Raw genomic sequence first — 26,908 nt, 5'->3', positions numbered from 1 at the left:
TCGTGGAGATCAGACCTCATAACAATTCTGTATCGTGTTGTTCTTGAAACTTTAGCACTCGCTGTACAGATATAGTTTAACAAGTAAAGCAGATAGTAGACCAATAACATATTATTCTCATGTAAACCACGATGAACTACTAGGTGGAAAGCTAAAGCAACAACTAAGTGTCGTGTGCAGAAGTTGCAAAAAAGGAAAAATGGCGTTTAAACCGGTAATGAGCCCATGCTAACTTAACACGGTGTAAAGATATCCAGGACCTAGATGACACCTCCTCATGATCCGGAAACGAACTGAATAAGATAATAGAAGTGCCATCTCATGAGAGCAGATTGCAAGTTTATATGTGGACGGTCCGCAAGGTAAAGCATTAAAAACTAGGAAAATTCAATGCTAAAGTAAAATAAAACAGCCAAGTACTTTATCGAGTCTTAAGCCAATAGGCAAGGTAAATAATAAAAACTTGACAAATAAGTCAATGAATTGTCAATGAAATGCTAGTACTCAGCATATCAAACATGAAAAAGGTCTATGACATAACTGTGTATGCAAAATAAGCTGCAACAGCCTCCAATAGGAAGTCACCGTCTTCATCCGAAAACAGTTCAGCCATCCAATTTAAAAGCGGAAAAGAACATACGTGCTCTCCCAGCACCGGATCCTCTATCACCATCAGAGGACAGCTCGGTGGGTTTTCAAGAAAGCTGTGTTCCAAGAAAGACTGTGCTGCCGCCAGTAAATTCCAGGGACCAAGTAGTCCATGCATCAATGCCACAGCCATAATCCTTTCGCCAGGACAAATCAACTCGTGAGTAATGATAGGAGTCATCAGCTGATTAAAGTCGACGTCAGGAGAAACCGGTCCGCAGAGACACAAATCAATGGCCCAATCGAAATCACAGGTCAGGCAGTGAAATACAGGCTGGACACAGGTGAAGTAGGAGAACCGAAAAGATAATCCATATGCCGTGCTTAATATCGCCAACGGCATTGTGCCATAATATTCTAGCATGCAATTGCGGAACAGTGTCAGCAGCTGCAGGGTCGGAGGTTGCATAGGAGGGACATCCATATTTAAAAATGTAAAAAAGCACAAGAGCGTCCGCTGGTAATGCAAGTAAAAATGCAATCCACGAACCAGAGTGGAGAAAATGGAATGAAAGGGAGCAGGGATGACTCCAAAGATTTTCTCAAATGAAGTCACGAGACCACTGGTAACAACTTTAAAAAAGTGTGCCAGGGATTTTGTGGAGGATGCGTTAAAGATAGTCGGAAACATGTTGCTGAAATTGAAAGGCAAACCTGTGTACGGGTGTTCGCTATGTGAAGTACGAAAGTTTCACGGGCCGAACTCAAGGCCACCTCTCTCTGAGACAAAAGAGCTCTTATTCTTGTCATGCCGTTGAAACGTGTCCCAAGGTTGGTATTTGTGGCCAGATTGAAAACTCCCTATGTTCATGTGTGGGAGGAAATAGAACATTTCTGCAGCAAATAACCCGTTCACTTACTGTTACGATAAAAGGAATACTTTTTAATTAACTCAGAACAATCTTCATTATTGAGCATCAAATAACTACCATTTTCCAACAACTTGAACGTGGGGATGATAGCAGGAACTGGCGTGCCTTGCAACACGCAAGCCATATTTGGTCGGTGTTTGTTGCATGAATCGTGTAACTGTATGTGCCTACACATTAGTGAATGATCTGGCGTCTCAGTGCATTCCTCTCCATTCAGATAAACTTCTTGATCATCTTTGAAACATCTGTATGTGTATGGAAGCGACCAGACCTCATGAACAAAAGCACTACCTAAAGGTTCATAAAGACCTATTGGTATATATTTCATACAATTTGAAAACTTATATAAAGCAAAAGGCAGCGTTATTAAACCGTGGATAAGGCATGTTGCCAAAAAACCCGCAATCCTCTGCTGATGATGTCACTGAGCATGTCATGAATGATGTAATATGTGACATCATCAGTAGTGGATTATGGGTAATAGTATCTCTAGTTTACTCCCCTATAGCTGTCTTTCTTTTAACATAAGTGTGTGTTTCCTTCCCTTATACTTACTGTTTTTGGTTCGCTTCCAGTTCGCGTACCAGCGAGCGAACTAGGAAGCGAACTAAGAGAAATAGAGGTTGGCACAGTTCCAAATATTGTACCAATTTTTTAATAACGGGGAGGTAGTTCTGAAAAGAACTTTTTTTTTTATTTTTCTGAACATTTTTTTACTGTTTTTGAATTTTTCGGAACAGTTTTATATTTTTTGGGGTTTTTCTTGGAGGGGGCAATGAAAACGATTCATTGTAAAGGGCTCAACAGGAGCAACAAAACAAAAAAAAGAAGTATTTATTATTTTGGGCGTTTCGGACAAACTTGCATATGATAGTCAATAGCTCTGTTGATCAGAGTGATGCTTCTTTCTCCGTAGGAAATGAATCCATCGCAAAATACGCAGGTGTGTTTTACTTCACCAAATCTCATTTGTATATTTGGCACCATCTCCCTGCCCTCTGGTCCCGTTACTTCCGGTACAACAGATCTTCTGGCCATAATAGGGAGATTATCTAGGTCGTTCCGAAACTGTGCAGCACTGTAGTTGTTAGGATGCCACCTAGTCATATGGCGATGCATTGTGTAGTTTCCGAAACTGTATTTTTTGTCGGTCCCTCTGGACAGTCTATCTTGACATATAAGGCAAGTTACGTATCTTGCATTTACTTTTTTCTGACCTTTGGGAATTTTAAAAAATTGCCAAATGAAGTTTTCTTTCCGGTGAGACGTCTTGGGCTGCTCAGGCAAAAACTGCCTCTCTTCGTGCTCGTCCTCCTGTTCCTCTTCTTCTTCTTCTTGTTGAATTACAACTTGAGCAGGTGGTCCACTCTTCCTTGGATGTGGTGGAGGTGGTGGGGAAGCACCAGCTGAAGCTACTAAAGAAGCCATTGCTCAGTGATCACAAAGGGTCTTTCTCTCACAATGATGAAAGTCAGAGTGAGGAAAGAAGGAGGGATTTTCATCATTTGGGAAAAACAAGAGTTCTCAACCAATCAAAAGTGTTCATTTTAGATTATATGACCTAGTCTTACATCATTAGGAAACCAAAAGTGAAATGAACCAATGAAAAGTGTTATTACCAAGTCACATGACTTGCTGTGTTTACGTTAAGCGCTTTGCAGGGCCTCCCGGTTTGCTTCCAGAAACCTGCGCTTTGGCACTCGCTTCGCGTACCAGTTTGCTAACGTAGCACGTCATATGACGTATCAAGCGACAACGTGGAACGTCATGCGGACGGGAGGCGTCACGATGTTGTTTTCTAACGCGGCACTTGCGGTAAAGAAACGTTTACCGGCTCGCGGTCTATTTCGCGGCATCAAGGTCAGCTAACGGGAAGATTCCCGATTCGCGAAGCGGGAACGAAGAAAAAAAAATATTTTAAAAAAAAATTATTCATAAACATATAAAATATATTTTTGGATTTAAAGAAGAATACATTTTACAGCTACAGATATTAGCTGTTAAAAAACCAATGAAATTCACAGAAAAAACCATAGGTTATAGACCATATATAGTTAGGAATTAGCATTTACAAAACCTTGAAAATTCACTGAAAAAACCATAGGTTATAGACCATATATAGTTAGGAAATAGCATTTAGAAAACCTTATTTTACTCACACAAAACCATTGAAATTCCATATATAGTTAGTTGCACTAACTATATATCGCGCACCTGCAATCCACTGCTGATGATGTCACATATTACATCATTCATGACATGGTCAGTGACATCACTGATGACATCACTGATGACATCTCAAATGACATCACTGATGACATCACTGATGACAACATCCAGTGACTGTATGCTTCTGTAAAGTTAAAATATGTCTTACATATTGAAGAATGAGTGGATGTATAAGTGTCTGGATGAAGGATTTAGTAGGTGCATGACTGACTGTATAAGTGAGTGATTAAATGTGTCTCACTGAGTGCATGGGTTAGTGACTAAACTGTTTTAAATTGTGCATCATTGTGTCTGTTGTTTTGTAATCTGATGCATGTGTTGATCATTAGCTATATGACTAACTATATGGGTTATTGATTAGTTGCCCAAGTATTTGTATGGGAGACTGAGTGTGTGTGTGGGTGTCTGGGAGGTGTATGACTCTGTGCATAGATGTGTGAGCAGTTGATTCACTAGATGTATGGGTTCAAAAGTGCATGTGGAAACATCTGTATGGGCGGTTGACTGTGTGCATGAGTGTATTGGTGAGTGAATGGATATCTCAGTGCTACATGTCAAAGTAAGTACATATGTAAAACACAGTACATGTGATAGTTGACATATATAAATAACTGTGCATAAGAGCCAGTGAATGTGTGAGTGGCTGTATGGATTATTGTGAACTTGTATCAGGGATTGTATAACAGAGTAAATATGTGTTATTATATGTTCCAATAAGTAAGGTGTGTATAACTATATAGTTGAGGAAATCGAGGTGTGATTGATTCTTTGCAAGACTGACTAGGTGTGTGAGTAACTCCATGGATGAGTGACAGTCTGTGAGTGTCTGTTTACACTGAGTGTATCTAAGGTTATATTAGAGTCTGAAGAGGTTCATTGTATCATCACATGAATGATGTCATCAGTGATGTGATCAGTAATGTCAAATGAGATGTCATCAGTGATGTCATCAGTGATGTCATTTGAGATGTCATCAGTGATGTCATCAGTGATGTCACTGACCATGTCATGAATGATGTAATATGTGACATCATCAGCAGTGGATTGCAGGTGCGCGATATATAGTTAGTGCAACTAACTATATATGGAATTTCAATGGTTTTGTGTGAGTAAAATAAGGTTTTCTAAATGCTATTTCCTAACTATATATGGTCTATAACCTATGGTTTTTTCAGTGAATTTTCAAGGTTTTGTAAATGCTAATTCCTAACTATATATGGTCTATAACCTATGGTTTTTTCTGTGAATATATATATACATGTGAGCAAGGGCAACCGCCCGAAACGCGTCATCTGCTAACGCTGCTGTAACCTTCATGAAATAAAGTACCTTTTGCCAGCATCTTTGGGGTTCGTTGGTCTTTTCCTCGTGAAATTGCCGAGACATTGGTGATCTAGGAGTGACCTGTGCTGCTGATATATATATATATATTCACTGAAAAAACCATAGGTTATACACCATATATAGTTAGGAATTAGCATTTAAAAAACCTTATTTTACTCACACAAAACCATTGAAATTCCATATATAGTTAGTTGTACTAACTATATATCGCGCACCCGCAATCCACTGCTGATCATGTCACATATTACATCATTCATGACATGGTCAGTGACATCACTGATGACATCACTGATGACATCTCAAATGACATCACTGATGACATCACTGATGACATCTCAAATGACATCACTGATGACATCACTGATGACATCTCAAATGACATCACTGATGACATCTCAAATGACATCACTGATGACACCACTGATGACATCTCATTTGACATTACTGATCACATCACTGATGACATCTCAAATGACATCACTGATGACATCACTGATGACATCTCAAATGACATCACTGATGACATCACTGATGACATCTCAAATGACATCACTGATGACATCACTGATGACATCTCATTTGACATTACTGATCACATCACTGATGACATCATTCATGTGATAATACGATGAACCTCTTCAGACTCTAATATAACCTTAGATACACTCAGTGTAAACACAGACTCGCAGATTGTCACTCATCCATGAAGTTACACACACACCTAGTCAGTCATGCAAACAATCAATCACACCTCCATTTCCTTAACTATACAGTTAAACACACCTTACTTATTCAAACATATACTAAAACATATTTACTCACTTATACAATCCTGGATACAAGTTCACAATGATCCATACAGCCACTCACACATTCACTGACTCTTATGCACAGTTATTTATATATGTCAACTCTCACATGTACTGTATTTTACATATGTACTTACTTTGACATGTAGCACTGAGATATCTATTCACTCACCAATACAGTCATGCACACAGTCAACCGCCCATACAGCTGTTTCCACATGCACTTTTGAACCCATACATCTATGCAGAGAGTCATACACCTCCCAGCCACCCATACACACTCTCAGTCTCCCATACAAATACTTGGGCAACCAATCAATAACCCATATAGTTAATCATATAGCTACTGATCAACACATGCAGCAGTTTACAGAACAACAGACATAATGATGCACAAATTAAGACAGTTTAGTCACTAACCCATGCACTCAGTGAGACACATTTAATCACTCACTCATACAGTCAGTCATGCACCTACTAAATCCTTTGTTCAGACACTTCTACATCCACTCATTCTTCAATATGTAAGACATATTTTAACTTTACAGAAACATACAGTCACTGGATGTTGTCATCAGTGATGTCATCAGTGATGTCATTTGAGATGTCATCAGTGATGTCATCAGTGATGTCATTTGAGATGTCATCAGTGATGTCATCAGTGATGTCATTTGAGATGTCATCAGTGATGTCATCAGTGATGTCACTGACCATGTCATGAATGATGTAATATGTGACATGATCAGCAGTGGATTGCGGGTGCGCGATATATAGTTAGTACAACTAACTATATATGGAATTTCAATGGTTTTGTGTGAGTAAAATAAGGTTTTTTAAATGCTAATTCCTAACTATATATGGTGTATAACCTATGGTTTTTTCAGTGAATTTTCAAGGTTTTGTAAATGCTAATTCCTAACTATATATGGTCTATAACCTATGTTTTTTTCAGTGAATTTCATTGGTTTTTTAAAAGCTAATATCTATAGCTGTAAAATGTATTCTTCTTTAAATCCAAAAATATATTTCATATGTTTATTAATAATTTTTTTTAAATATTTTTTTTGTTTCGCTCCCGGTCCGCGAACCGGGAAGCTTCCCGTTAGCTCAATTTGATGCCGCGACCCGGTCCGCGAACCGGTAAGAAATCAACATAGTGACGGTATCGCGTTGCCGCGTAATGCGTCTTATGACGTACTGCGTTAGCGCACCCGGAAGTGCCCCGGGGCGCGGACCGAGGCGCGAAACGCAGCTCCCCGGAAGCGATCCGCGGCGCGTCGCGAAAGCGCGATGTATCGCGTTGCCGCGTAATGCGTCTTGTGACGTACCGCGTTAGCGCACCCGGAAGTGTCCCGGGGCGTGGACCGAGGCGCGAAGCTCAGCGACCCGGAAGCTAACCGGGGCACGTTCCGCAGCGCGTAACATGAGCGTGAGAGGTCATGTGACTTGTTAATAAAACTTTTCATTGGTTCATTTCACTTTTGGTTTCATAATGATGTAAGGCTAGGTCAGGTGACCTAAAAATAACACTTTTCATTGGTTGAGAAGTATTGTTTTTCCCAAATGATGAAAACCCCTCCTTCTTTCCTCATTCTGACTTTCATCATTGTGAGAGGAAGACCTTCATTACTATATCAGAAATGGCTTCAGTAGTTGCTTCAGCTGGTGGACCCCCACCACCACCTCCACCTCCTCATGGGAAGAGAGGACCACCTCCCCAGGTGATGACCAACACTGAGGAGGAAGAGGAAGAAATGGATGAAGAGGAGGGAGAAGAACCACAGTTCTTAGAAGAGGTGCCCCGGGTTTCACATAAGAAAGCCAGTTTCATCTGGCAGTTTTATTCGATCCCTCCTGGCCAAAAAAAAGTCAATGCGAGGTATGTCACCTGCCTCATCTGTAAAGAAAAATTATCCAGAGGGACGGATAAGAAATATAGTTACGGAAATCATACAATGCACAGGCACATGACAAGGAAGCATCCACTCAATTATAGCCGGGCGGAAATACGGGATTTGCAGGAAAATCCAAGATCAACTCCTGTGGCCAGATCAAGAATACCCATTTCATTGACACCAGCAGAGGCACGGGAAACTGTGCCAAACATACAAGAAAATTTTGGCCACATGATACACTCTTGTATGCACTGTCGTGCGTTGTTAGCATGTGGCAACATGAGCATAAATGCTATAAACCTGGCGTATGAACACCATAATTGCCCTAACCGCCCCCAGTAATTTTTTTTTTGCTCCTGTTGAGCCCTTTTCAATGCCTGTTTTTTGTTGTTTCCCCCCCCCAAAAAAACCCAAAAAAATATAAAATCGTTCAAAAAATACAAAAAAAACAAAAAATGTTCAAAAAATAAAAAAAATATATAAAACAACAAAAATATTTAAAAAAAAGTTCTTTTCAAAACTACCTTCCCTTTCAAAAAAAATTGCTAGAATGTTTAGCACTCTGGCAAGCTCTATTTCTTTTGGTTCGCTTCCCGGTTAGCCTCCCGGTACGCGGACCGGGAGCTAACCCAAATTTTTTTTTTTTAAAAAAGAGTAAGTATAAGGAAAGTAAACAGAGAGTGATGTTAAAAGAAAGACAGCTATAGGGAGTAAAGAAGAGATACTGTTTAATAGATCTATTTACCGAAGAAAAGACGGAAGAGGGTATAATTGTGAAAAACAAAATAGATAACGAAGTGAAAGAAAAAAAAAGAGAGTATAACATTAACAAAGAAGAGTTTCTTGGAGAATGTGAGTGAATGTTCAAAATAAGATTAAAACATGAGGAATAACAGAGAGAAAAAATAGAAAACAGAAAACAAAAAATAACAGAAAAAGATTAATTGAAACAGCAAAGAAATGTGAGTAACATAGAGCCATATCATCAACATAGGCAATAAAAGTTTTGCAGCTTTTATTGGCAGAAATGTGTCGCTAAAGCTGCTTTTGCGGCAGAAAACTGCCGCTAAAACCACTTTTGCACCAGTTTTCTGCCAATAAATAGAGCAATAATTTTATTGGCTGTGTTCATAATATGCCCCTTAGTGTGCTTCAACTACACAGAGAAAGCATTATGAACAAGTAGTGATAGAGTGATCAGTCAAAGACACTAAGAGTAATAGAGACGGAGTGAGTGAACAAGAGTGAGGAACTATGAGAAGAGAGGGACTGAGAAAAAGAGTGGAAGGAGTTGAGTAAGTAGGTAATAGAGAAAGGAATGAGGACAGTAGCAAAGGCAGGAAACTGAGGGTTAAAGAAATGAAGCAGTGGAACTAATAGAAGTTAAATGTGATAGAAGTGTAATGAAAAGAGTACAAAACATTTACCTTATAATTGTCGTTAAATTACTCACTTTTTATACTTTCAATCTGTGAAAGAGAGAACAAACATTTGAAAAATATTAAAACATGTATTTAAAAATTACAAAAGACAAGGGAAAAGATTGAAGGACAAACAGTTTTTCAACAACTTTGACACTTACAGAAGCTTCTGCTTCTCCAGGCCCCCTACACATTCCTAAAGATATACATTTTAAACTAACAGTATCTTGATGCAGATGAAGTGAGGCCTATCTTAAAACATGGTGCATCTTTTGCATTGCTGTTGTCTCAGAAAAGTGTCAACATTTTAAATGATTACTTCAGGATGCCAATAAGATGTGTCCTATCCAGAGGTTTGTTTGAGGTGAGGCCTACTCAGGGTTGCAGATGAAATTTCGAGTTGTTGAAGAGAACAGAGGACATAATACATGTGAAGGTCTACCAATGAAGTGAGTCATGTCCACTGCACTCTTGAACAAAGTCCAAACCTCCTATGTTTCCCTGGACAGACCTAAACTTGATCTGCACAATGTGATTCATAATGATAGGAAACACAGGTGATGTAAATGAAATACGTGCAATTTATTTTGCTCATTTCACAATCACATCACTTGTGTTTCCTTTGCTTAGGTATCTCATTGTGCAGATGTAGTCCAGCATATGAAAGAATACGCAGAAGTGCAGCACTGCATGCAACAACTTTGACACTTACAGAAGCCTCACCTTCTCCATGCCTCCTACACAGTTCTACATATACATCATAAATGCAAACAGTACAGAATTAATTATACATGTTAAATGGTTTATTTTTGCTGTTCTCAGAATGTATCAAAATTCACTAAAAACAGTGACTTGAAGGTATTCATCATATAACAGCGGGGAAAAAAACACAATCAAAATGATTGTGTTTAAAAAACCCATACAACATAACAAATCAGAATTCAGAACTCCTTAAAATTAACTTACTTTCCATGACGTCAAAGGATGTCCTATGAACAGCTTACACTCTGTTGTGCTGTTATTACTTTCAGCCCGCCACTTTCTGAAAGAAAATCTCCATCGTTTTTAAAAACATGTTACATGCAATAAATGACTTCTTGCTCTCTACCACAAGTTTCCACAAGGCCAAATCTTGTCAGACCCATTTATAACTCTTGGATTTCTTGTAAGCCAAACCCGTCATTTGGCATTTCCGCAACTTTCAGAATTAAAATGTTGAAGATCATTTTCACAATCCTGGAATAGTAATATCTTTCCCTTCTTGCTCAGTCATGTTCTACATTTCCTATGACACTGATACTGCTTACTATGAAGCAGACTTACACTACCTCTATGACTACTACAATTATTTAATTCTCTACATCACTTTTAATCACAAAGCAATGTAAAACAGTAGACAGCATTGCAGACTTACATTCCCTCTACTTTATGTTTTGATTGGCTGCTTCAATTAGCTTATAAAAAGAAATAGTTTTTCTGAACTCATTCAAAGTGCACTTATTTCTCCATGACGTCCAGTCTTATGGTTAGAAGTTATGTCTCTGAACTACACTTATCCTCAAGGCCAAATTGTGTAGGAGCCATTAGAACTTCTTGAAATTCCACAGAGCACATCCCGAGATTATTTCCCTAAAATTTTGGTTTTAAAAACACCAGGTAAGAGTCATACGGCAATTTTTTTTTTAAATTAAAACAGAATCGTTGCAGAATGACCAGCCATTTCTAGACTTTAAATAAGCTGTGTAATGTCCTGATGTTATTGAAGGACCGTCATGATATATAATTGCTGCAGTTACAAAAGTCCTTCCTGATATTGACAACTGCGAAGCTACAAAATTTTTAATTAAAGTTGTCAATTTTGTTCCATCAGGCCTACATCGTTGGAACATTAAAATGACATACTGGCCATATGTTCGTATAAATAATGTGGACATCATTTCAGATTTACATTGGCTACACTCCATGTTGTGATCAGCTGCTTTTACTAGCTTATTAAAGGAGACTGATTTACTGTCTGGCAAAGTTAAATATATAAATCTTTCTGAGTCTACACTAGTAGTACTTGATACCATACAGTTCTCGCAGTCATGCTGCCATTGATAAGAAAGCCCAAACAGCTGATCTACATCTACACCTTCAGCATGTAATACATCAAGCATATACATTAAAAACTCCTGACAATCTTGCTGAATATTTTGAGAGAATTGTGTTTGGCCTGAACATCTGTCTAACAGATTTCGAATTTCAGACACACTTTCTATGTTTGTTCTATCAGTGCTACATTTCTCTAACACAGAATTTAACAAACTGCAAAATGTTTGATCAGAATTGACCACAATCTCTTCTTTTACATTTTATAGAGAAAACAAAACATTAACCACTACATTAGCATAGCAGTTGACACCAGAACTGTTTTCAAACTGAAAACCAACAACATCTTCAACAGAATCCTTTTTGTTTCTGCTTGTAATTTTAGGTTCATTGACTTTTTGTCTTTTTGCTACAACCTCCCCAGTATTGGTCACATTTCTTCGTTTCCGGCCTACCACACGTTTCTCAAACAAAGGATACTGAGGCAAATGTGGCGCATACTCTCTTCTTAACCTATTGTATTCCTTAACACAATCTAGATCCGCACAAATGTTTGTGACATCACACTCAATCAAGTACAATCCCGATAAAGTTCTAACTCGTGACAATGCCACATATGCCATACCCTCCTTGAACACAGAACTGCCAATATTCACCAATGCACTGTCTACACTTAAACCTTGCGATTTACGGATTGTCACCGCATATGCCAAGCAAACAGGAAACTGCTTACGGCGAACATATAAGTCTTTTACAAGCAAAAATCTAGCAGAACAACGACCAATTAGCTGTACTTCCTCAATGCCATCAAATTTAATTTTTAAAAATTCTATTCCATCTCTATTTCTGTATTTCACAAAATCAACAACATTACCCATTGATCCATTTACCAGACCTCTTTCAACATGTAAATTCCTTCTTAAAATTATACGGCAGTTCAAGCACACATTCAGAGTCTTTTCAAAACCTGCAGTTTTAGATATACTCTTCTCTAATGAATCCAATTTTGTTTTCAGATTCTCAGACAAAATAATTGTTGATCCCATATGCTCTACTCTGTCAATAGCTTCCAGTTTCACAATCTCTTGCTTTTCTAAATGCAACATTTTGTTGTTGAATTTGGCACATTCTGCAAGAGTTGGCATCAAACATATTCCAGATTTCTTCTCAGTAATTTTCTGAAAAATATTCTCAGGCACAACATCTTGTTCTGGATATAAATTTGACAGTAATCGTGCATGTAAAGCTTCTTTCCCATGCTCGGTCACTTTTCCAATTCTAACATCTTGTAGAATAGTCTTGTAAACTTCATCCTTCGCCTGACGCATATTTTCATGCAGTTCAGCATAATTGAAGTTTAACCATATATTGACGTTGCCAATGCTCCCTAGGCACTTCCTGGTATCTTCATGCGTGAGCATTTTGAACACAGGTTGCCCTTTCACTGGTGTCAGCTGCAAAAGATCTCCGAAAACAATGATGTGTTTGCCACCAAATAACACATCATACTCTGTTTTGAGAACTTCTTGCATTCTCAAATGCACAAAGGCAAGCATGACATTGGAAACCATGCTTACTTCGTCAATGATAAGAAGTTTCATTTTCCTCAAGATTCTTGAAACTTCAAAACAAGCATCTCCAGATAGCTTGTGATATTGTAATTTGTTGTCATGCTCCACTGGCAGCATTAGTAAACGATGTAAAGTAATCCCTTTAATGTTATGTGCTGCCAGTCCAGTTGGAGCGGTGACAACACAAGACAGCGATGACTCTGTCCTTTCCTGCAAATAGCATGAAATTGCTTTAATGAGGAAACTTTTTCCAGTTCCCGCTTCTCCACTCACGTACAGTCGGACAGGCTTCAACGATGTACATGAGCACTCTTTCTTGTCATGACTTAATCCATGATCAATTTGCATGGTAACTTCGTCATATATTTTCCTCTGCTCAACGTTGAGTTGTCTTTCCAACTCTTCTAAGTTAACCGCATCCTCCTGAGCATGTGCCATGGCTCTTTCCACTTCATTCATGGCAGTGGCAGCTTCATTTTCGATAACAGGTCCTCCTAGTGGATCCTGACTCAATGAAGCAGAACTCTGACTGTCCTGAGAACTGTCTCTGGCAATCTCGGCTGCAATCGTTGCTTCCTGCTCAATTTCCGCATTCAACATTTCTACATATTTGGGAAAAGCAGGACATTCTATGGTCTCCTTGGCGGCATTGAAAGAGTCTTCGTAACAGAGGAAATCTCCAAGCAGTTCCTCTTCTGCACGCCAAGGCTTGAAAAGTTGCAAAAGTGCTAAATAGAAAAACTCCTTTTTTTCAGGAGATTCGCCACTCAATTTTCGATGGTTTACCAAGTGGCATTTTCTTTGCTTGACCAGACATCCCTCACTTCCTATTACAGCATACACTCCTTTCTCAGTATCTTCTTTGATGTTCCTCTTGAATATGTAATTTTGAAGAACCTCATACAGACAAACATTGTCGAGGTGACTGCTTCTATTTGGATAATATGTATCCAACATGTTGGTCTTCAAAATGTCGGTACTGTTTGGCTCCTTTTCCGCCAAATACTCAATTTCCCGCACAGGTTTGAGAACTCGATTACGCGTTGCAGCAAGACCAAGACTCGCCCAAACGATACTCCTGGACTTGGCATAGAGACTTGCTGAAGACAACCGGTCAGAGCATTCGTAAGCTCCAATTTCTCGATGCGACAACATCTTCAGACTGAAACTGTACAACTTCTTGCTGAGGCTCTTTTCATGGGAAATGTCCTCCCACATATCCTTCAATTCTGTCTTCTCTTTTTTGGTGATGTAAGACGTCACATACCGAGCCACAGCCATACAGTTATCAGCCACAAACTGTATATCCATGTTAGCATTCCACATGGACAAAATCACCGGGTTGTAGTCGTTGATGTACTTGGACTCTTCGTTCCTCTTCAAATTGTATGTGTTTTTAGGTGATTTCTTCATGACATTGTGTCGCAGCGAAGACATCAAACTGTTTACTCTTCCTTTAGAAATCACCGGTCGTGGAAAGCCGAAACGACATTTAGTGTAGAACTTGTCCTTGTTTCGGAATTTACGACGGCAGTACTTTCCACATCGATGGCTTTGGAAACGCAGAACTTTTTCTCTTAGGCTTTTCTTCTCCTTTGCGTTTGGAACAGCACACGTAGAATACTGTTGGATGAAACTCATCACTGAGTCTTCTGGATCCGTTCCAAATTTAGGTGCATCCTTGATCCACAGCAACATATGTATATGAGGAGCACCTCTTGCTTGGTACTCCTTTCTCCAGAAGAAATCCAACACCTCTCCAAGAGGTGGATTCTTCTTATTCATGATGAAAGACATCATAGCTTCAAATCTATGATTGAAGTACCTACATACATTGACTGGATCCAAAGAGCACAGTTCTCCGGGTGTCTTGAATTCGATGTTATCTACGTTAGCATTTGCCTCTCGTAGAAATTCAAGTAAGTCTTCCCATCCATACTCGGCACAGCTCAGAGTGAGGAACCATGTGGGAGTACCTAAGTTCCTCAGCATACATTTTAAATCACCATGACGATGGTACCAGTACTCATTAGTACCACGCTGACACGCCATGAGATTAATCAGGTGAGAATCCAAAATACTGTCTTGGACATTGACTTTATCCATAAAGTCACTTGCCGAGATGTTTTGCATGTGTATACCACTTTTCAAGATGTGGTTCACTGCATATGACAGTCCAGACAGATCGCTTTCAAACAGGAGATGAAACAAATAAGGAATGCATTGTCGAAACCTAGCATCTCCTGCATACAATCGCAAAGTCCGGTATTCAGAAGCAGGAATTTGATGAGGTCGCTCATCATATCTTCTCCCTGACCTGTTGGAAAAAGCTGTGGGAAACACCGAGCTTCCAAACTTTCCTCCCAAACACTAATGGGACTCCCTTTCGCTTGTTTCATTTGAAACAACTCAATAGCATTCCCCATGACTTCCTTGGAATGCAAAGGATGAACACTATAATGTTCATATATTTCTTCACTAGTACAGGGTTCTACTTTCTCAATTTGACCAGCACACAAATCGCTGTCCTCTTCCTCACTTACTTCCTCTTCTGCAACATATACATTTTTATAGTATTTATTATATTTTTTCAAATACAATGTTGCCCTTTTGACTTTCCTAACATCTACTAAATCTTGCCATATTTTCTTATTCTTTGTCGGAACCCCATTAACTAAGATAACAAGAGGTTCCTCTTCCACTTTTTCTACTCCAATTGTGTTAATGTTTTTCTTCAAATCTAGAGGCAAATAAACAATTCTTCCCTTTAAATCCTCTCTGTAAATCTGATGGAGGCAATTTCACTGTCTTTGGCTCCATTCTTACAATAGCCTGAAAGGGATGGATACTTTGAATCAAAATAGATTCATAAGTATTTAAATCCTTCAATTCAGAAGGAATCTCAACCAATTCCAGATTATTATGAACTGCTCTAGCAGGCATCTGGTTTTGATTTAATTTGCAACAACAATAAGTACACACACGTTGATCCAATCCCAAATCAAAACAATTTTCTACCATCAAGTATGTTGCGAAATCCTTCCATTCACTATTATTTTCCCTTTCACTTTTTGCATATAAATCCACTAACTTAGTCTGATTCTTATAATAAGTGCGTCGACAACACACACAAGTGAAATTAGGCCTCTCACTTGATTTCACCTGAAACGTCGCAATTTCCTTCTGAAAATTATCTGTACTGGAAACCTGTACACTATATTCCACATTACCCTCTTCTTCTTGGTCAATTTCAACATTCTCCTCTTTACTTCCAAAGTAACAAAACTCAATTTCTTCACATATATTCTTTACATCTATTTCAGAACCATGCAAAAGAGCAGCGCATAATTGTTTAAGCATAATTGCTGGACTCTTAGCATAATACAACATTCTAACTAATTTCCTCACTTTATTATGATGCACTGCTAGCATCCTGAAATGATGAAAAACACTCTGGCATACTCTCCTGGAAAGACAAGCCAGTGAATGACCATGCAAACCTGTCACTTCTCTCACTCTGCAAGGATCTAATTCTTGCAACAACCTTATTTTCTGCTTCAAACTTTTCTTATTAAATGACCGTACAAAATCACAAAGCAAATTGATGGAATCCTGTCGCACACTACAAATACTACTACACTTCCAGGTGTAGACAGGACCCTTAGCACGTCTTCCTAAAACCTCATTACCTAACACCTCTTCTGTCTCTGTTGTCACAAGTTTTTCTTTTTCAACTGGACAACCATCTTTCACTTCATAAGCACGACCACTGGTGTCAACTGCATGCACCAAATCATTATCCTGGAAATAACTCTCCTCATTAAAAAATGCCTCACAGCTTGAACTATGCATCCATTCTCCAGAAAAAACTTCACAAAAATTACTACGATTAACTATTCTCTTCCATCTACTATTTCTTTTGAAATCATAAATTGCCTTGTTTAGCTTCCTAATTCTATTGATTATCAAAATAAATAACTTACGTTTAATTTCAAATGCCTGATCAATAACTTTCTCAACTTTTTTTTTTCTCTTATAAAAAACCACTTTCTGTTGACCTTTCTTAATATTTTTTAACAAATTGCCAATTATCCTGTTGCGGAACATTCGTTTACGAATGTCCCTAAACTGTTGTTTCCTTCTACTATCATGCACAGTCCTTGGCAAATTTACAATACAGAAATAGCAGAAAAGAAATGACATTTATATTTATGTTACCTGTGCTATTTTATATGTGAATCTGATCTAATTTTATGAGCATATTTTAATATTTTATTGAAGACACTACACATAACCTGTTTTTGAAGGTGTCTTTATTTTTAAATTAAACGGTTTACATTTTTACTTTTTATTAATTATAAATTTTAAAAATAAATGTTTATAGTTCCATAGGCTCAAGCAGGTCAGCTTCCCACCCCATGTCATATAATTCGGACAAATCTGCATCCTCATCACGCTCTTCTTCATCCTCAGGATTTAAATAATCCAAGGGATCAACATCCACTTATGTTTCAATTACGAGTTCAATGATGAGGTCAAAATCAACTGATTGCAGATTGTCGCTCATGTTGATGTTGTCTTTATCTTTAAAGAAAGATAACAACAATGAGATGCTGCAGAGTAAGAGACAAATCTCAGAGATTATAATAGTAAAATTGTTTAACAAGAGTAATATTTTGCAGCTATTATTTAGCCATGTCCAGCAATGCTGAGCAGGTGAAGACTATGTCTAATTTTTCAGTGAACAGGACTCATCTCTTCTTAACCTTGGATAAGCCTCACCGAGTCTGTGTCCCCTGCACATACTTAAATGTAAAGGGGCAGATTTATGTTAAATGGCACATCCCCAGGCATGCACCAGTTAACGTGCACCGCTGCTCTGCCACCCATGGTGTGCCGTATTTACAATCAGATAGGAGAAAGCTGCGTCAAAACCCTGCGCCTGCTTTAAGCAGGCATAGGTCTTGACGCAACATTGTGGAGATGGGGCACCCCTGAGCCTTGCTTGAGCTGCATCGCACTTGCGATACAACTCCAGCAATCACTACCTTTACAGCACAGATACGTCACGCATCTGTGCCATTTTTGCCCCATGATGCCCCGCATTGTAAATGCAGCACACCATGGGTGGCGGAACAGCGGCGCAGGATGACTGACACATCCCTGGTGATGCACCAGTCATCATAAATCTATCCCTAAGCTTCTTATCTTGTTACAGATGAACCGCCATATGTACCATCAAACTATTTTGCATTTCCTAAATAGCGAATTTTAAGGGATAAATAGCAATTCTTTACCATTCCTAATTTGCAATGAGCAAATTGCTAATTGCAAGTTACCCATTCATTTCCATGGGCTAGGAGGCTCATAGGAATGAAGGTTTAATTTGCGATTAGCAATTTGCTCATCACAAATTAGGAATTTTTCCAAGGGTGCAGGGGTGTCTCAAAAACACCCTGCTGCACCCCTGAAAAAGAAATTTGGGGGCATATGGCACACATACATGCCCTAAGGGCATGTGTTGGCGTCATATGGGACCTTTTGTTTTTGGGAAAAAAAGCTTTTTGAAAAGAATTCAAAAATTACCACCAACTAGAAGTTGGTGGTAGTTTCCAAATCCTTAATGTAATTTTTTACATATTTTTTGTTTGATACATTGCATTTAAGTAATCGCAAAATTTGCAAATCCTTCAGTGCAATCGCAAAATAAGGAATAGCAAATTTTGCTACTCCTTATTTTGCATCAAACTTGTTTGATACATACCATTTGTCTAATTAACATTCGCAAAGGCCGAAATTCGCAGAATTTTGATCTTTGCGAATGCTAATTAGCTTGATACATATGGCCCCAAGTGAGGCCTGTCTTGCAACATGGTGCATCTTTTGCATCACTGCTGCATCGGTTTCATGTGGTACGTTTTTTTTACACCATGACATATCTGCCTAAATGCATCAATTTGTAATTTTGTCGCCTCATAGCAAATCTTTTGCACCGCCGCTGCATCATAAAAGTGACGCACAGTGGCGCAAAAGAGGCATACACCTATCATAAATCTGTCCCTAGCATTTTAAATGATTAATCCAGGATGACGATAAGGTGTGGCCTATCCAAAGGTTTGTTTAAGGTGAGGCCTACTCAGGATTGCAGATTAAAGTTACGCTTGATGAAGAATACAGAGGAGATAATACATGTAAAGGCCTACCAATGAAGTAAGTAATGTGCACTTTATTTCGCCAGTCATCATAAATGTATCCCTAAGCTTCTTATCTTGTTACAGATGAACCACCATATGTACCATCAAACTATTTTGCATTTCCTAAATAGCGAATTTTAAGGAATAAATAGCAATTCTTTACCATTCCTAATTTGCAATGAGCAAATTGCTAATTGCAAATTACCCATTCATTTCCATGGGCTAGGAGGCTCATAGGAATGAAGGTGCAATTTGCGATTAGCAATTAGCTCATCACAAATTAGGAATTTTTTCAAGGGTGCAGGGGTATCTCAAGAACACCCTGCTGCACCCCTGAAAAAGAAATTTGGGGGCATATTGCGCACATACATGCCCTAAGGACATGTATTGGCGTCATATGGCACCTTTTGTTTTTTGGAAAAAAATGCTTTTTGAAAAGAATTCGCAAATTACCACAAACTAGAAGTTGGTGGTAGTTTCCACATCCTTAATGTTATTTTTTACATATTTTTTGTTCGATACATTGCATTTAAGTAATCGCAAAATTTGCAAATCCTTCAGTGCAATCACAAAATAAAGAATAGCAAATTTTGAATTAAGGACATTTTAAGTAATTTCCACATGTGCAGTGTTTTCAAATTATGATTTGAAAATCGTTTTTGGGGAAAAGGAATGGTTTGCAAATTTATGACAAGGACATAATGGTGTATGCTTCTCTATAAGGCATTTCAGTGTCTCTGATGTCATTTTTCCCATATTACATTATAAGACCTTTCCCCATGGAGCACATTCCTTGTAAATATGCTCCCACCTGTGCATGGTGAATTTAGATTTTGACTGTTTGAGTCACATAGCCATGTTAATAGTGACCCAAAAAAATTGGAAACGCTTTAAAAAAACACATTCATGTGTCTTAAGGACATTTTAAGTGATTTCCCCGTGGACAGTGTTTTGTAAGTGGCGCAAAAGAGTCATACACCTATCATAAATCTGTCCATAGCATTTTAAATGATTAATTCATGATGACGATAAGGTGTGGCCTATCCAGAGGTTTGTTTAAGGTGAGGCCTACTCAGGATTGCAGATTAAAGTTACGCTTGATGAAGAATACAGAAGAGATAATACATGTAAAGGCCTACCAATGAAGTAAGTGATTTGCACTTTATTTCGCCAGTCATCATAAATGTATCCCTAAGCTTCTTATCTTGTTACAGATGAACCACCATATGTACCATCAAACTATTTTGCATTTCCTAAATAGCGAATTTTAAGGAATAAATAGCAATTCTTTACCATTCCTAATTTGCAATGAGCAAATTGCTAATTGCAAATTACCCATGCATTTCCATGGGCTAGGAGGCTCATAGGAATGAAGGTGCAATTTGCGATTAGCAATTAGCTCATCACAAAATAGGAATTTTTTCAAGGGTGCAGGGGTATCTCAAGAACACCCTGCTGCACCCCTGAAAAAGAAATTTGGGGGCATATGGCGCACATACATGCCCTAAGGACATGTATTGGCGTCATATGGCACCTTTTGTTTTTTGGAAAAAAATGCTTTTTGAAAAGAATTCGCAAATTACCACAAACTAGAAGTTGGTGGTAGTTTCCAAATCCTTAATGTCATTTTTTACATATTTTTTGTTTGATACATTACATTTAAGGAATCGCAAAATTTGCAAATCCTTCAGTGCAATCGCAAAATAAGGAATAGCAAATTTTGAATTAAGGACATTTTAAGTCATTTCCACATGTGCAGTGTTTTCAAATTATGATTTGAAAATCGTTTTTGGGGAAAAGTAATGGTTTGCAAATTTATGACAAGGACATAATGGTGTATGCTTCTCTATAAGGCATTTTAGTGTCTCTGATGTCATTTTTCCCATATTACATTATAAGACCTTTCCCCATGGAGCACATTCCTTGTAAATATGCTCCCACCTGTGCATGGTGAATTTAGATTTTGACTGTTTGAGTCACATAGCCATGTTAAAAGTGACCCAAAAAAATTGCAAACGCTTAAAAAAAACACATTCATGTGTCTTAAGGACATTTTAAGTCATTTCCCCGTGGACAGTGTTTTGTAAGTGGCGCAAAAGAGGCATACACCTATCATAAATCTGTCCCTAGCATTTTAAATGATTAATTCATGATGACGATAAGGTGTGGCCTATCCAGAGGTTTGTTTAAGGTGAGGCCTACTCAGGATTGCAGATTAAAGTTACGCTTGATGAAGAATACAGAGGACATAATACATGTAAAGCTCTACCAATGAAGTAAGTGATGTCCACTTCATTGCGCCAGTCATCATAAATGTATCCCTAAGCTTCTTATCTTGTTAGACATCAACCGCCATATGTATCATATAACTATTTTGCATTTCCAAAATAGCGAATTTTAAGGAATAAATAGCGATTCTTTACCATTCCAAATTTGCGATGAGCAAATTGCTAATTGCAAATTACCCATTCATTTCCATGGGCCAGGATGCCCATATGAATGAAGGTGCAATTTGCGATTAGCAATTAGCTCATCGCAAATTAGGAATTTTTCCAAAGGTGCAGGGGTGTCTCAAGAACACCCTGCTGCACCCCTGAAAAATAAATTTGGGGGCATATGGCGCACATAAATTTTAACAACATTCCATTACCTCAAAAACGATTTTCAATTCATAATTTGAAAACACTGCCCACAGGGAAATTACTTAAAATGTCCTTAAGACACATGAAAGTTTTTTTTAAAAGCCTTTGCAAGTTTTTGGGTCACTTTTAACATGGCTATGTAACTCAAACAGTCAAAATCTAAATTTACCATGCACAGGTGGGAGCATATTTACAAGGAATGTGCTCCACAGGGAAAGGTCTTTTAATGTAATATGTGAAAAATGACATCAGAGACACTGAAATGCCTTATAAAGAATCATACACCATTATGTCCTTGTCATAAATTTACAAACCATTCCTTTTCCCCAAAAACGATTTTCAAATCATAATTTGAAAACACTGCACATGAGGAAATGACTTAAAATGTCCTTAAGACACATGAAAGTGTTTTTTGATTGCCTTTCCAGCATGGTTGGGTCACTTTTAACATGGCTATGTAACACAAACATTTAAAATCTAAATTTGCCATGCACAGGTGGGACCATATTTACAAGCAATTTGCGCCACAGAGAAAGGTCTTACATTAAAATGGGAAAAATAACATCAGGGACAGTCAATTGCCGTATAAAGAAGCATACACCATTATGTCCTTGTCATAAATTTAAAAACAATTCCTTTTCCCCAAAAACGATTTTCAAATCATAATTTCAAAACACTGCACATGGGAAAATTACTTAAAATGTCCTTAAGACACATAAAAGCGTTTTTTAATTGCCTTTGCAGCATGTTTGTATCACTTTTAACATGGCTATGTAACACAAACATTCAAAATCTAAATTTTCCATGCACAGATGGGAGCATATTTACAAGCAATTTGCGCCACATAATTCATAATTTTTTCCTTAAAGCACACTATTCTCTATCTAAATTAAAGAAATATTTTCTCACCTTAGCAAATACTTTGAGTTTGAAAACAGTCTCAGAAACACACCAATTTGTCTTCAGCAGAGCAAAAGGTATGCACTCCAGAGTCTGCAGCTATCAAAAGCACAGAAATGCTGTAATTCTTCACACATATCTCTCATGTCACCCAATCAAAACTCTTCCCTCACTTTTTTTCAAATGAAAACCCTTCCCCCCTCTGCCATTTCATGCCTTTTCTGCATAGCAACCACCTCTTGGAAGACCTCTGGTGTTTGCAAGTTCACACAACAATGTTGCAATTGAACTCTGAACTCTCAGTGCACCTGCGTATCCACTGCAATCTTTCATTTAATGATTTTTTATTGACCACTCAAAATACATCTTTCAAAGAACACATCCATGCACCCTAACTTTCTGTTTTCAGCAATCAAAATCCACCAATCACTGTTACTGCTTCATGAACACAGAAACTCCACAGTTTTTTTCATTTTAAACTCTCATTTTTTCAACTGCCATTTCATTGCCACACTTCATCTGACTGCAGGAGAACCTCCTCTCACCATGTTTTCTGTCTGGATTGTTGGACATAGTTATATTCACTGGGCTCACAGGTATGCTGAGAACAGAAAATTACCTAACCTCAATTTACAAGATGTGGAAATTAAGTGGTTTGGCCACAGAGGATTAAAATGTCACCAATTGATACCATTGGTGAAAACCTTTATGCATTTGCCCAAACCTGACCTGTTAATTGTGCACTGTGGAGGTAATGATTTGGGCACTTTGACTGGGGTAGGTCTGGAAATGCTTTTAAAGGACACCTTTGAGCAATTGATGGCACTTTTTCCTCAGACTGCCTTGGTATATTCAAATATATGCCAAAGACAGAAATGGAGGTGGTCAAACCAATTTTGTCCACAAATTGAGAAGTCGAGGAAGCATGTAAACAAATCTGTTTCAGCTTACATGAGAGACCATGGAATGGGCTCCATGTACAACAATAACTTGCGTTACTACATGCAAGATATCTACAGAGGAGATGGAGTTCACTTCTCAGATGAGGGCAACAGAATTTTCACTCTGAATTTAAGACTGTGCATTGGTACCTACTTATAAGTACCTAAATGTACCATAAACCCAAAAGCTCTTCTCAGAGCTACCCTACATCTGATCACTCACAATTATTATTTTACTCTAACATTTTTCACTAATTTTCAACAAAGTACGCTCCCTGGGACGCTACCCGGTACGCGAACCGGGAGCTAACCTCGCGAAAATTTAAAAAAAAATGTGTTTTTTTCGCACATATAAGCCTCCTCAGCCACCCTCACAAAACCTAGGGGGTCAAGATAAGTCTACCGTGCCCCCTTCTACCCATTCTGAACATTATTTGCCCTCCATTTTGTATCTTAATTCGACCGAAACACAAAATGGTGGACTCCCGTAACGCTTAAGGGTCGCGAACCGGGGCGCTCAACGGTTCGCGTACCGGGTCGCTCCCTGGGAAGCGCACCATCAAAAAAGGTGGGAAAGTAGTTCACAGAATAGCCACTGGAGACAATTTCACCAAATATAGATTAGCTCATACTACATACCAATCCCTACCATTTTCACAAATTTGATTGGAATTCCATTTAGCCATTTAGCCTGTAGACCTCTCTAAATACCCTGAGGTAAATTACTTCACAAAACACATCTGAAGTGTTGGAATTGACAACCAATTAATATGTTACTTTCATTTTCTACTTTTTTTACCTGACATTCATTGGTTATATACCTGAATATATATAAAGGAAGAGAAGAAAACACAGCCATTTTGACTACTACTTCTTGGTGTACATTTCAATAGTATTTTCACTAATTCCTTCAACTTCTTTCTAAAGGTAAGTTTTTATTTTTAAAACTAAAGTATATTGTGCACTATAAGTTAATATGGTAAACTTTTTCTGATAGTTATATACTATCCCTCTGTAGTAGTTATAGATTTAGATAGACTTATCTGTTATAGTTATGGATGGAGTTAGGCTTCTCTTGTATAATTATGAATTTACTTACGTTAAATCACATACACTTTTTTATATTCCTACTTCCACTCTGATACTATACACTGCCCAAAGATAAATTTACTGATAAAAACTGCCTATCTAAAATTAATCCCAACAGTGCCCTATCTCTACTAATATATATTTTTTTAATCTAAATTTCAGGCAAAATGGAAGGCGAACAGAAAGTTGAATTTCAAATTGTCCTGCAAGAGAGCAGCCAAGAAATCATTGATGAAAATGATATTGAATTTTTCGATGAAACTTGGGACAAAGAACTACTGCAATGTGTACAAGCAGTAGATAACCTCCTTGAAAATGAGGACATTTTACACCCTCAGAGACTACAATGTATATTCAATGATAATTATGAAATTTCTGACAATGAAATGTTAGAAAGTTTAATAAATTATGAAACACAATCACAATAAAAAAAATGCTTAAAAAATAAAGAAAATAAAAAATAATCAACAAAACCAACAATCAATTAACATACAGCATTTAAAAAGTCTATCATTCATTTTTCATTGCAGTACGCTGCCCAGAACGCTTCCCGGTTCGCGGACCGGGCGCTACCCACGCAAAAAAACAAAATTTTTTTTTTTTTTTTTTTGCCCCGCGGGGCCCTTTTAAAGCCTCCACATTAAACCTAGGGGGTCAGGGAGGATCTACTATGCCCCCTTATGGTTATTTCCCCCTTTGTTTTGGCCTCCTCTTGTCTCTCAATCCTACCGAGAGACAAGATGGCGGCCGCTCTGGACTGTTTAGAATGTTGACAGACACCGGAGAACCAATCAGCTTCGCTACGCGAAGTTCCGGTACGCGCCCCGGTCCGCGAACCGGGGCGCTGCCCGGTCCGCTGTTACAGATATATATCTTTTTTTAAACGTTAATTTCTCAAAATCCACTGGAGCACATATATTGAGACCTACAAAAGGCACATCGGGCTACCAGTCCCTACAATTTTGCCAAGTTTCGTGCAAATCCATTCAGCCGTTCGGGCTAAAAGTGAGGCCAACCGCCCTATGGAAAACTCAATGTTAAAAACACGTTTAGGGACCCCCCTTTTTTCTCGGACCCCCCTTGACGAACCCCCCCCAAATCTTCAGGGGCTGCTCAGAAACAAAGTGTTCCATTTTCCAGAAAATTTCAGCCAATTCCGTCCACAAACGCCAAAGTTATTAGACATTGAATTTTCAAAAATCCCATAGAGAAAAAATCCTAACTATATATACCTACTGGCGACCGCCAGTAGGTAATATATATATATATATTACCTACTGGCGGTCGCCAGTAGGTATATATAGTTAGGATTTTTTCTCTATGGGTTTTTTGAAAATTCTATGTCTAATACCTTTGGCGTTTGTGGACGGAATCGGCTGAAATTTTCAGGAAAATGGCACATTTTGTTTCTGAGCAGCCCTTGAAAATTTGGGGGGGGTTCGTCCAGTGGGGGCCGAGAAAAAAGGGGGGTCCCAAAACGTGTTTTTAACATTGAGTTTTCCATAGGGCGGTTGGCCTCACTTTTAGCCCGAACGGCTGAATGGATTTGCACGAAACTTGGCAAAATTGTAGGGACTGGTAGCCCGATGTGCCTTTTGTAGGTCTCAATATATGTGCTCCAGTGGATTTTGAGAAATTAACGTTTAAAAAAAGATATATATCTGTAACAGCGGACCGGTTAGCGCTCTGGTTCGCGGACTTTTCGCGCAACGGAGCTTTGTGAAGCGAAGCTGATTGGCTCTCCGGCGTCTGTCAACATTCCAAACAGTCCGTAGCGGCCGCCATCTTGTCTCTCGGTAGGATCGAGAGACAAGAGGAGGTCAAAACAAAGGGGGAAATAACTATAAGGGGGCATAGTAGATCCTCGCTGACCCCCTAGGTTTGATGTGGAGGTTTTAAAAGGGCCCCGCGGGGCAAAAAAAAATAATAATAATAATAATCGAACGGCTGAATGGATTTGCACGAAACTTGGCAAAATTGTAGGGACTGGTAGCCCGATGTGCCTTTGCTAGGTCTCAATATATGTGCTTCAGTGGATTTTGAGAAATTAACGTTCAAAAAAAGATATATATCTGTAACAGCGCACCGCTTCGCGTACTTTTCGCGTTACGGAGCTTTGCGAAGCGAAGCTGATTGGCTCTCCGGTGTCTGTAAACATTCCAAACAGTACGTAGCGGCCGCCATCTTGTCTCTCGGTAGGATCGAGAGACAAGAGGAGGCCAAAGCGAAGGGGCAAATGACCATAAGGGGGCATAGTAGATC

Source organism: Lissotriton helveticus, chromosome 1_1, assembly GCF_964261635.1.
Source record: "Lissotriton helveticus chromosome 1_1, aLisHel1.1, whole genome shotgun sequence".
Taxonomy (NCBI): Eukaryota; Metazoa; Chordata; class Amphibia; order Caudata; family Salamandridae; genus Lissotriton; species Lissotriton helveticus.
Note: the sequence above shows the minus strand (reverse complement) of the source record.